General features: G+C 40.1%; 1 long non-coding RNA gene across 1 annotated transcript in view; it reads right to left on the reverse strand.

Annotated features, from left to right (window-relative positions):
* Positions 1–310: 310 nt before the first annotated feature.
* The window catches only part of LOC311432587, a 72,200-nt gene continuing 58,852 nt past the window's right edge, over positions 311–13,658 (reverse strand). Inside the window, exon 2 of the long non-coding RNA XR_014690153.1 lies at positions 311–1,205. This is a non-coding gene — a long non-coding RNA (uncharacterized lncRNA). The remainder of the gene's footprint in view (positions 1,206–13,658) is intronic.

Below are 13,658 nucleotides of genomic sequence, written 5' to 3' on the forward strand. Positions count from 1 at the left end.
CCTAACCTAGGTGCAGCACCTTGCACTGAGACTTTTTGAACCTCATTAGGTTCACATGGGCCCACTTATCTAGCTTGTGCAGGTTCCTTTGGATGGCATCCCTTCCTTCTGTTGTGTCGACTACACTATTCATCTTGGTGTGGTTGTCGTGGTTCCGCTCGAGTGGGCAGCCGAGCTCCACCACAGCCGCTCTCTCACTCCCCCTCCTCAAAGAGGAATGGGGAGAAAATATGTGAAAAGGGCTCAAGGATTGAGATAAGGACGAGAAAATCACGCAATAATTATTGTAACGGGCAAAACAGACTCGGCATAAGGAGATAGTAAGATTTATTGCCTACAACTAACAAGCGAGAGAAGTGAGAAAACAAAGGAAAAAAAAAACAAAAGCACCTTCCCCCCCCATCCACCCTCTTCCACCTCCTCCCCCCGAGCGGCGCAGGGGAATGGGGAATGGGGGTTATGGTCAGTCTACAGCACTTCTTCTCTGCCGCTCCTTCTCGGTCACTCTCGTCCCCTGTGCTGTGGGGTCCCACCCACGGGATGCAGTCCTTGATGAACTGATCCGGCGTGGGCTTCCCACAGGCAGCAGCTCTTCCAGAACTGCTCCAGATATGGGTCCGTACCACGGGGTCCATCCCTCAGGAGAAAACTGCTCCAACCTGGCTCCCCTACGGGCAGCAGCTCCTGCCAGGTCACCTGCTCCTGCGTGGGCTCCTCTCCACCGGCTACAGGTCCGGCCCGGAATCTGCTCCGGCAGGGGTCTTCCACAGGCGGCAGCCTCCGTCGGTGCAGGGCCACCTGCTCCACCGTGGTCTCCTCCACGGGCTGCAGCGTGGAACCCTGCTCCACCGTGGTACTCCATGGGCTGCAGGGGGACATCCTGCTTCACCATGGTCCTCACCACAGGCCTCAGGGGACTTCTGCTCCGGCGCCTGGAGCACCTTTCCCCCTCCTTCTACTCTGACCTTGGTGCTGTTCCTCACTCCCTTGACTCTCCCGGCTGCTGTCTGGCGCAGCATTTTTTTCCCTGTCTTAAATATGCTCTCACAAAGGCGCAAACAACATCGCTTATTGGCTCAGACCTGGAAAACAATGGGGCCTTTCCCAAACATGGGGCAGCTTCTAGATCTTTCTCACAGAAACCACCCCTATAGCCCCCTGCTACCAAAACCTTGCCACGTAAACCCACTACAGTGGTCTGCAAACTTGATGAGGGTGCACTCAATCCTACTATGTTGTTGATGAAAATATTAAACTTTACTTGTCCCAAGACAGATGCCTGATGAGCACTACTCATCAGCAGCCTCCACCTGGACATAGAGCAATTTACCACCACTCTCTGGGTGTGGCCTTCAAGCCAATTCCTTGTCTATTGAATGGTCCACCCTTCAAATCCATATAATCCATATAATACATCACATTCAAATGCTGAAATGTAGGTGATGCTTCAACATTAATGCAATAAACTTAACACCTTCAAAAATGGATTTTGTTTTTATGAAAAGTCAGCATTTATTTTAACAGGCATGGCATAGTTTTGCATAGTCAAAGAATTACTGCTGATATAAAGATGGTCTAACATCCCTTACAGGATGGTAATTCTCTTGGCAGATACTGTAGAGTCTATCATTCCCAGAATCTTTAATATGTTTTCACTACCATGATGAAAAACAAGTATTATCTTCTTAAAGTAGCATAATATAGTCTAAATTGAGAAGATTTTAATACAGTGCTTCTTCTTTTCTTGTTGTAACATAGCCCATGTACTACCATCAACTCATTCCTTTTCTGTTGAAATTATCTGAAGAACGTTATTACTTTTCCCTGAAAACAAGGAATGCGCACAAAATCACAATGTCCTGTATATATGTTACAGGGAATCTCTTTGGACTATTTCAACACTTGCTTCTCAAAACAGGCATGTAACAATACAATAGGAGTAAGTGCAGAATCCTTGCAGCTTGTCAGTGCTAATTCTGGACTAACAGGAAGAGTTGGGCTTATATTTCGGTGAGATTGAAAGGATTAATCAAACAACAACCAAGGAATCTCATGGATATGCAGAGAACAGTCTGTTGCAGTGAGCCAAATTGTCAAGAAAATATATAAATAAATAAATAAAATCTTAGGTTCCTGCATGCCCTTTTTAATATTCTGTTTCATTTTCCCCAGTCCCAACATTACGAGGGGAAAAAGGCAAAGTGCAAAGAAGTACGGAACTTTTCCTTTTTAAGTCTAAAATTTGCCCTGAAATAGGACTCTTTTGTTTGCCATCAAATTTCATGAAATCAGGCTGCTGCTTTTATGTGTAATATATATTCATAAATTCTGTGCAGTTCTTCTTCCAAAACTAACCCCTAATCTATCCAACTCCTAAAACTCAGGGTTTACTTTTGGTATTGACATCTGAAAGCCACTGATATACAGCTGGCCTTAATTGGAATTGTTTTGGGCAGGCTCAGTAAAACAGAGAAACTGAAAGAAGGTGTTAACCTGACATGCAAAGGCCTTCAGAGTCACACAGTTAGGGCCATTGTGTGGTCAAAATTTTCTGCTATACTTCTGTACATTAAAAAGGCTTCCTAGTGATCTTTTGATCTTTGGTACTTTTTTTTTTTTTTTTTTTTTTTTTTTTTTTTAATATTATTTAAATAAATACAACAAAAGAAATGTTTTTTTTTGCTGTCCTAGTTCTGGAGAACTTTTCTTACAGTTTTGATAAATCTACCTACATTTGAGTGCAACTAGTGTTTAGTGTTTTTCCATTAATTCATATTTTTACTTGGGCTCTTCTGTCTGCAAAATATGATTAATTTTAAATTAAAGAATGACCTAAACAGTACTTGAGACTAAACCAAAATGTTTTATGAAATATGTATATTGATTTTAACCAAATGCAAGCTTTTTAGATAAAAAGACTCTTTGATCCATATTCAGTGCACCAAAAACTAACTTTCTTGACCTTGATCATACGAAGGCATAGAGAAGATCTTGCCAGAGATGAAATGCAGAAGTGAAAAGAGGTGAAAAATGGATGAAGTGACATAACACTGGTAGAGCTTTGTTGTCCTTGCTGTACTATACTAGAACAAGCACTTCTTGCTAAAATGATGGAACAGAGCAGCTCAACAATTTTCAGCCACATAGACTACTTGAGGGAAAATTCAATAAGTAAGTTAAGGATACCAAGCCATAATCAGGCCTTGGGGAAGAAACAGTATTGAAACACAACTTTTTTTGACGGTTTTGAGTGTAGCTCTGGTGGTCTGTTTCACAAACTGTCAAAACAATGATAAGCGGTCTTAGGAGTCTAGTCTGATTCTTAAACCATGTAATTTGGCTGCCTTCTGGATATTAGTGCTGTTAGCAATTCAAAAAATAAATAAATAAAGAGAAGAGATGTTAAAATAGAAAAATGACAAAGCTGAAAGTAGAGTAATTACTTTTCATGGCATCCTTATTGAAATCAATAAGATTGACTAATTAAGACATCTAAGCTGAAATCAATAGGATCCGACAGCTAACACCTCCTGGTAGCAATAAGCCAGCATCAACAATTTTGCATGTATACTAATGTGAAAATTAGCCAATCTGATTTATATTATTATTAAGTAATTAACACTTTCCCTAAAAACAATGCCATTCCATACCTAGTATGTGTTCCAAAAGAAAAACTGATGAAATTGATATACATTCCATCTTGTAGTGCACATCTGCGGTTTGTTACAAAAGGACTTTGATAAGCCTGATGAAGCCAAGGGAGCAATAGGCAATTAAAATGTATGCTATAGCCAATAGTGTGAAATGAAGAGCCAGCAGTCCAGCAGTCCAAAAAGAAATAAAAAAGGAGTGTTTTTTTTTTTTTTTTAAAAAAAAAAAGCTCCCCAAAAAGCCTTTTTTAATGGGAAAGCCTATGATGATAGAAACCACAACACCACAACACAGTTTCCTGCCATCTCCTCCACTGAGGGTCTGAAGTTTTGCTCTGTTGTCCTGCAGTCTTCCAGAGTTAAGTTTTAAGTTGCAGAATTAAGTCTTCCCCAGAACAGTCAAGTTGCTTAGGATTAGAGCTAACACTGCACACATCTGAAATAGATGTTTCTTGCACAGTATTTGGACTTGTGCATCCAAAACAAGACTACGTAAATGATAAGAATACTTCATTTGGGTGTGGGAAAAATTGGATTCAGATGCCTGTTCTGCTTTTTCATGGCAGAGAGCTAGCCTAAGTCCTTCCACATCCAAAATAAAAATTGCTGGATTAGAGAAATACTCCTTTTATTATTACTAAAATGTTTGTAAAGGACAAGGCCCAATAAGAAAATTTACACTGCACTGGAAAGCCAAGTTTGTTATGATTTAGAAACTCAAATGAAAACCTGCAGAACTATGCTGACAATTCTCGGTCTAGGTACAGCACAGGCAGAACCTGAGTAGATCTCCTACCTGTGTCTGAGAACTTTAGACTTCAATTTACTCTGCGGTGAGGTACTTGCTCTTTCTGTTATTTTCTTTGCAAAAAGGCAAACCAGTTTAAATTCATGAGTCTTACAGAGGGAGGGTTAATAGCCAAGAATGCCATTAGGTGATGACTTAAATTTTGCAGTGCTGCATCTTCTGATTTTTAAGGGCATAAACCCTTTAAGTTTCTCCCTGTCTCTGTTCCTTGCCCATAATAATGGGACAGGAGTAACTGTAAAATTGCAGGAACAAGGTTAATGGGACCGTGTAACTTCTGTGCATGGATATCTAGTAACACAATAGCAAGTAAACATAATGAGCCAGTGTTTCACACACACAAAAAAAATAATAAAAAGAAACTCCTCTGTATTGTAGACTGCACTAGGTAGTTTTTCTCAAAGTTCCAGGTGTTCACTGTAAAATGAGCTCTAACACAGGTACTACATACAGAAAAGCCATTTCCCTGCCTAAAGGAGAAAATGATTTCTGTAACAATTAAGTTTTGTAATAATAAGGCTGTTTTTAATCTGTTTACATCTTTGTGACATCAAGGAAGGAACTTCATGATATAAATACAGTACAAATTCCATGAATAAGGTAAAAATATATCTATATTTTAACATAAGCGTTCCTGTAAATTATTTTTATCAATTCAGTCAAATACGAGTCTATAAGCAAAACATGACACAGATTAAATAACAAGGTGCATCTGCCATGGTTTAAGCCTGCAGAGCTCTATGTGATACTTCTCAGGAGAATAACTTCCATTTTAAGTGTATTATATTCATCATTCTTTTCCTCCCCCTCCTTTCGTCTTACATTTTAATTCATTTTATGGCTTCCCCTTCATCACATTGGCTTTTATTTTCAAAATAAGCCATTTATGCAGCATCTTTTCAAATGCCTTTGCAAAATTTAAATATATAATGCAGCTACATTCCCTTTATCTGTCACGCTAGCAATATCTTCAAAAAGTTTAGTGTATTTGGAAAGCAAGAGCAGCTCTTCTAACATTCTTACTGCATCTTGTTAACTAATCCCCTTGTCACCACCTCACTTTCACTTTCTTCTGTCACAAATTAATCCATCAACAATCTTGTAATTCGAATGATCTGGTTTCCTTCTTTTTCCATGAAGTGACATTAACTCGTATTTGAGTTGTAAGAAGGCTGCATAGTTTTCACTGAACAAAATATAATCAAATCTTACTTCTTTTAAATGCTACTCTAGGGCTTTGCTAGTTACCATGCAATTCTGTCAAGGATGTTTAAGAACTTAGACAGAGGTAAAATGCAGATTGGTTAAGATGTAGGATCCAGACCCTGCTGGAGCTGATACAAAGCTTCCTGTTGATTTTACTACCATGGCACTAGCACATCCTTCTTTTATGGAAGCAACCAAATTGATTTTCCCCTATCTTGGTGAAGTGAAAGTAGAGCTCCTTGACTGTGCAGTTAAACTATGGGGAGAGAAACAAGGTAGAGATTACCTTATAAAAAAACTTCAGAAATAAAGCCTGTCCAACACTACAGAATTATCATGTATTGGTAATGAGAATAGCATGCAAAAATGATTGTGGAGTCCCCGGTAATTAGGCTTTTAGGTTTTCTGGACTACTAAAAACTGAAGTGTGCTACTAGCAGGCAGAACCAGCTCAAGTACAAATTAAAGCCATAGGCAGATGGTACTATGTTGTCCAGGGATGTCACCAGGGATGGTGACTCCACCACTTCCCTGGGCAGCCTGTTCCAGTGCCTCACAACCCTTTCAGTGAAGAAGTTCTTCCTAACATCTAACCTAAAACTCCCCTGGCGCAACTTAAGCCCATTCCCCCTCGTCCTGTCACCAGGCACGTGGGAGAACAAACCAACCCCCACCTTGCTACAGCCTCCCTTGAGGTACCCATAGAGAGCGATAAGGTCACCCCTGAGCCTCCTCTTCTCCAGGCTGAACAAGCCCAGGTCCCTCAGCCGCTCCTCGTAGGACTTGTTCTCCAGGCCCCTCACCAGCTTTGTTGCCCTTCTCTGGACCCGCTCAAGCATCTCCATGTCCTTCTTGTAGCGAGGGGCCCAAAACTGAACACAGTACTCGAGGTGCGGCCTCACCAGAGCTGAGTACAGGGGGACGATCACCTCCCTAGCCCTGCTGGTCACACAGTTTCTGATACAAGCCAGGATGCCGTTGGCCTTCTTGGCCACCTGAGCACACTGCTGGCTCATATTCAGCCGACTATCCACCATCACTCCCAGGTCCTTCTCTGCCTGGCAGCTCTCCAACCATTCCTCTCCCAGCCTGTAGCTCTGCTTGGGGTTATTGCGCCCCAGGTGCAGGACCCGGCACTTGGCCTTGTTGAACTTCATGCAGTTGACCTCAGCCCATCGGTGCAGCCTATCCAGATCCTCCTGCAGAGCTTTCCTACCCTCAAGCAGATCGACACACACGCATAGCTTGGTGTCATCTGCGAACTTACTGAGGGTGCACTCAATGCTCTTGTCCAGATCATCAATGAAGATATTAAAGAGGACCGGCCCCAGCACCGAGCCCTGGGGGACGCCACTAGTGACTGGCCTCCAACTGGACTTGGCTCCATTCACCACGACTCTTTGGGCCCGGCTATCCAGCCAGTTTCTAACCCAACGAAGCGTGCGCCAGTCCAAGCCAAGAGCAGCCAGTTTCTTGAGGAGAATGCTGTGGGAGATGGTGTCAAAAGCCTTGCTGAAGTCAAGGTAGACCACATCCACAGCCTTTCCCTCATCCACCCAGCGCGTCACTTTGTCATAGAAGGAGATCAGGTTCGTCAAGCAGGATCTGCCTTTCATAAACCCATGCTGACTGGGCCTGATCGCCTGCTTGCCCTGCAAGTGCTGCGTGATGACTCTCAGGAGGATCTGCTCCATGAGCTTCCCTGGCACTGAGGTCAAACTGACAGGCCTGTAGTTTCCCGGGTCTGCCCTCCGGCCCTTCTTGTAGATGGGCGTCACATTTGCTAGCCGCCAGTCAACTGGGACCTCCCCCGATAGCCAGGACTGCTGATAAATGATGGATAGTGGCTTGGCCAGCTCCTCTGCCAGTTCCCTCAGTACCCTTGGGTGGATCCCATCCGGCCCCATCGACTTGTGCACATCCAAGTGCCGTAGCAGGTCGCCAACCAGTTCTTCATGGATAGTGAGGGCCACATCCTGCTCCCCATCCCCTTCCACCAGCTCAGGGTACTGAGTATCCAGAGAACATCCTGTATTGCCGCTAAAGACTGAGGCAAAGAAGGCATTGAGCACCTCCGCCTTTTCCTCATCTCTTGTAACTAAGTTTCCCCCCGCATCCAGTAAAGGATGGAGATTCTCCTTAGTCCTCCTTTTTGTGTTGATGTATTTATAGAAACGTTTTTTGTTATCTTTAACGGCAGTAGCCAGATCGAGCTCCAGATGAGCTTTGGCCTTCCTAATTTTGTCCCTGCACAGCCTCGCTACATCCTTAAAGTCCTCCCTAGTGGCCAGCCCACTTTTCCAAAGCTTATAAACCCTCTTTTTCCTCCTAAGATCAAGCCACAATTCTCTGTTGAGCCAGGCTGGTCTTCTTCCCCGCCAGCTCGTCTTTGGGCACGTGGGGACAGACTGTTCCTGCGCCATTAAGATTTCCCTCTTGAAGAGCACCCAGCCTTCCTGGACCCCTCTGCCCTTCAGAACCGCCTCCCAAGGGACTCCACCAACCAGTGTCCTGAGCAGCTCAAAGTCAGCCCTCCAGAAGTCCAATACAGCGGTTTTACTGGTCCCCTTCCTGACTAGAACCACCTGACCTTCATTCTTGCTTTTGTCCAAGCTAAACAGAAGTTCCATGCAATGCACACCTTGCTACAGGCTCTGACTAACATGATAAGTTCCCTGCTGTACTGATCTTCAGATAGCTGTTTACACCAGTGCAAAATAATTGTAAAGATTTTCCGACTGAACTGGACAGAAGTTTATATCCTCTTGCTTTTTATGTCAAGGCACATTTGACAATAGGAGATAATAGATAGCTGAGAACAAAGCCACAGGAATTAACCTAAAACTGCAATTTAGCAGTCTTCTCTCTGGCTCATATGCACAAAACCTCCAGACAACTTTTAAGACCTTCAATCTCTTTAACCTCTCTCATCGCTAAGATTTTTGAAACTGTGAATTCCAAAGTCACTAGTTTCCCATGAAAAAATACATCTTTAAACTTTGTGTTAGACCTTAACTACATGTCTTAAAAAGGAGGAGATTTGTGGTAAGGAAAAAATGACTATAGTGATATCACAAGAGATTGGCGAACCTCATTCAGTATAGCATCTTCTATCATCTTTTATTTTGTAACATGGAAGATTAATTAGTGTGAAAATTTTATGCATAATAGGTTTTTCTCATATGCAACCTTCTGCAGTAGATATGAACAACATAAAATTTTGAAATACTAACAAATAATTTTATTTTATTTTATTTATTTATTTATTTATTTATTTATTTTTTACATAAGTAGCTTTTGGAGTAATCTTATACTCTATTCCTTTCTTAGGCCAAAATTAAACTTCTTTGAGGAACTATTTTTTTTTCTTTTCTTTTTTTTTTTTTCTGAATTTCTTCAACATGTAGATTCACAGGAGCTCTTTTCCTGTTTTGTGTCATTCTGCTAACACTTGGAAATATATGAAAAACTTTCACAGCCTAAATAATTTGATTTTAGGATGAACCCACACTCAGATAATTTTAGCCCACAAAATAAGTAAGTCAGGAAGTTTTGAAGGTCTGAATTTTATGTGATGAACATGAAAAGGATTACAACTAATGCTGTATGGTAATGGAGTCTGTATCAACAGTCTCCCATGCTGAGAAGTAAGACTCATGTTTTATACATCTGATTCATATGAGAGGAAGAAAGGCACACTTGAAGATAGAGATGTGCTACAATCCTGCAGCTGAGCACGGGGGGATGCATAATATTTTCTGTAGGAGGAAATAGAAATGTCTGCAGCAAGGAGTTAACAGATGCAGAACTGGGTTTTGTTTTCATCTAGAACTCTCATCTTTTCAGTATTTTATCTGCAGAGACCTTGCTACATGAGATCTTATGATGTAACACAGCTAGCATTGGGATCAAATGTCAGGGAAGCATGAGGACATTCAATAGTAGATAGGGAATGTGTGAAGCCTCACAGCTTGTGAGGGACACACCTTCACGATCAAACCTAAGTAGCACAATGCCACCTTGCCCAAGAAGCACTGTCATGCTCTGCTGTGTCAGCAGTGTCTTATGGCATAACCTGCCTCCTAGGAATTTCACGCTTAGTGACATGGACTTGGCTGGTCAATGAACAAGGTTTCAAGATAGTCTGCCATTAAGGAAGCTGCCACAGCAGCATTTCCTCCTGTCCACTGAGTGCCTGTGGGAGCTTATCTAAATTCTGCCATCTGTAGGCCTCATTTTCCCCATTTGCTAACTGAGAACATCTAATCCATGCCATTTCCAGAGCACTTGGAGATTGCTGAATATTAGCAACAGCTGTATGCAGGTATCTACTAAATATTAACTCTTTTAGGAGTAGGTTAAAAAAATTTAGTGGACAAGCTCCAGGAATGTGCTTGGGCACAGAGATTTGCAGAGGGAGCATGGACACAGAGACAGCAGTAACATGCAGTGGGACCCAACTGTCCATTATTACTTTTTATGTTAATTTTCTGTCTTTATGGCTTTTTTATTTTTGATTTTTTTATTTAATTTTGTTTCAAGCACTAGCCATTGGATGCAAAAGCAATTATTACCCCTGTATGAAAGTTGTGCTTTTTCATTTCCATCTCTTTTATTATAGCAATTGAATTTTCATCAATGGCCCGTATTTCTCCTTATCCCTATAAGACAGAGACTTTTTCAGTTCTTCTCTCCATTGTTCTTCAGTATTGATCAAACAATTTGCAACCTGTCTTTCCTTTAATGTCATTTTCAAAATGCCATCTATCTAGCATCCTGTCTTTCCCAGGCAAATATGTGGTTGATATGATCTTATCTAACACAGTATGGCATTATTTCTGTATTTAAATGCCACATTATATACTTAAATGGATGTATTCTATGCAGGAATTCATGAAGAATGTCCTGGTAGGTGTCAAGCAGACCCTATTGTTATTTTAAAAGTGAATGAGATAGAAGAATGGCTTAAAAATAGACAAATAAACAAATAAAAATTACATTCAGAGAGATTTATAAAGGACATCCCTAATACCTCCTTCAACAGTTAGAAGAGCAACAAAAAATTCCTAGGAGAGAAAGTCATCTGTTCCTATGTAGGAGGACAAATATTTATCCAATAACTCTTGAAGAAGCTTGAATGGTTCAGTTCTGATCAGTTTTGTACTAATGTAACACAAACAGTTTCAGAAAGTTGACTTACTGTCTATGTAAGTGATATTCTTAAAGCAATATAGGTGCTTGCACTTGCATTTTATCGCAACTTCTCTTTAATAAATTCTTTTTCACTTATGTACAAGCTGGATCCTTAAAACTGAAGCCTTCTGATAAGGGTCAAATCTTAATTTGGAGATTTATTTATTTATTTGTAATTAGACAATCTCAATTTATATATACGTGTATATATATATTTTAAATAAAACAGTTTTAGTTTGCAATGTGGAGTGTGTCAGTGTCTCAAAGAAAAAAGGAATCTTTAGTCCTTTAAAAAGGAAATAAGGTTTTGAGAAGACCTTCCAAGCAAAAGAAATAAATAAAATAGTAAAATAGTTTACAATTTTCTGTTGAATAGAATATATATTAATTTTATATATAGCCATACTTTTATAAATATTTTATATAAAACTAAGTTATGTATGCATTTATAAGTATTTGTATAAATATATATTTATAAATTATATATATGTACATGTACATACATACATATATATTTCTGCAGACCTTCTGCTTTAGAAACCAAATCAATGTCCAAACTGCTTTTGCTGTGCTCCACATCCATACATTTTTGCCTAGGTCTTTCCCTTCCTGAAACTGGGATGGACAGCAAAAGGCTACTCACAGAGTCTTAACTGAAAGATTGGAAACTCAATATATAGTAGGTAAGCTGTTGTAAGCAAGCTTCACTCCTGAAACCTCTGTAGTTTTTCCTAGCTTTGAATTTAAGGATTCTGCATGAAGTATTGAAATAAAATCTGTTCTTAGCCATTTATAACAAGTTTTTTCACATCAGTTTGCACTCAAAACCTCCAGAAGTTTGCATACAAGCCAAATTGGCAAAAACAGATGAAGAGTAGCTATGTTGTTTCAGATCACTGGAATGATGTTCTTAGAAACAAAGAGCTGCAGTCCATGTTTGCAGTCCAGCTCCTTTCCTCTTCCTAATCCACAGCTCAGTTAAATAACACATTTTCTTCATTCAGGCCTTCTTTTATCTTTTCTCCTTCTCATATGTGTGGGATGATTGTTTTTTTTTTTTGTTTTGTTTTGTTTTGTTTTGCTTTGCTTTTTCCTCTTTACTATCACACTGAATGTTGCTGATAAGTGCTGATGAGAAATTACTTAGGCCAATCCTAGATACATACTTATTTGTTTTCCCTTCAGGTCTGGCAATACCTGATCCTTGCATTTGAGAATAGCAGGTGGCTTAGATTGCTTGAATACAAGGTAGTGCCTTAGTTCAGCCCTAGAGTGGTGCTGGAGAAAGGAGATGCATTAAAGAATGAGGCAGAAATATTTTTCTCAGTGAGTCTCGCAAAAGAACAAAACTACTCTGTCTTCTATGCCATGTGAGCAAAAATCATGGGATGGAGTTGTATTGGAAAGGAGAGAAAACAAAGGTTCAGGGCTGGTGTTCTGGGTCAGTAGGTTCCAAATGTGTACTTACTTTTACATCTGTTACACTGATTTATATACAAGGTGGAGGTTAACTGTTTTCTGTTTTCCTGATGCTACAACTTCCTCTGAGCTCAGACCATATGCTTTCTTGATACTACCTCAGAAGAATTTTATTTATTTTATTTTATTTTATTTTGGTGAGGGGATGGAGATGAAGCAGGGGGAGATTTGACTGGAACTGGTGAAAAAAAAATGTACCCTCTGTGCTTGTTAAAAATGTACATCAATCATTTCCACTTTGCTCCATTTGTTAGGGTCTAGCTGTATTTTTAGTAGCAGAAAAATATATGCCCAAGACTCTTGCTTCCTGCTATATCTGTTATAGTTGTGCTGAGGATGGTCAATGGTTAATGGCTTTCTATGCTGGTTTGTGCTGGAGAAGTGAAAATAAAAATTAAAATATTACAATCAGCTCTGTAGAATGGAAAATAAATTAGGTATATCTTGATAAAAAACTGCCAAGAGAAAATATGTTTTGAACAAGGGGATTGCAGGGAGTCTCCTACTATATCTCCTGTAGGGTAGGGTGAGGTTTGACTAACATAGGCATTTGTATAAGACCCTGCTTCCATCTTACATTGATGTACTTCTGCCAGAGGTAGGGAAGTACCTTTCCTTGTAGAACCAGCAGACCAGCAGAACAGTCCTAATAGGATTACATTGAAGCAAAGCCTTTCTATAATGCTGTTGAAGGAAATGATATATAGGACAGGGGTTTTCCAAAGCTGTGAGATACTGTGCTGGTAAAACTGTGCTGGTTAGTGGGGTAAAACATTTGCTCAAGGGTTCTGTAGTAGGGCAGATACCCTGATGTAGCTTTATTAGTAGAACAAAAAAGTCTATTGTAGGCTACTTAAGTGCAACATCATTGGAAAGTATGCAAATCTATTGGCCTCAATGGGATTATTCTTATATGTAAAGTTGGACACGTGCTTTAGGTCTCTGTTACTTCCACCCAAGAGGTTCTGTTGTTAATTCAACAAGAAAGTGAAGTAATTCCTCTGGTTCTTACCTCCAGAACATCAGAACATTTCTGAAAGTACTGGTAGGAAAAACCTGAAATATATATATATATATATATTCATATATATATATATTCATATATATATATATATATGTTGAAAATTTATAATGAAATGGATTCCATTTTTCTCACTAAAAATAATAGCTGTGGAATTATCCTGTGGAATTACTTTTTGATGGAAGTTTAAGAAGCCCAAATGTTTTCTTCCTCTTCCTCTTCCTCTTCCTCTTCCTCTTCCTCTTCCTCTTCCTCTTCCTCTTCCTCTTCCTCTTCCTCTTCCTCTTCCTCTTCCTCTTCC

The sequence above is a fragment of the Aythya ferina genome (genome assembly GCF_964211825.1).
Source record: "Aythya ferina genome assembly, chromosome: 2".
In the NCBI taxonomy this organism is placed as follows: domain Eukaryota; kingdom Metazoa; phylum Chordata; class Aves; order Anseriformes; family Anatidae; genus Aythya; species Aythya ferina.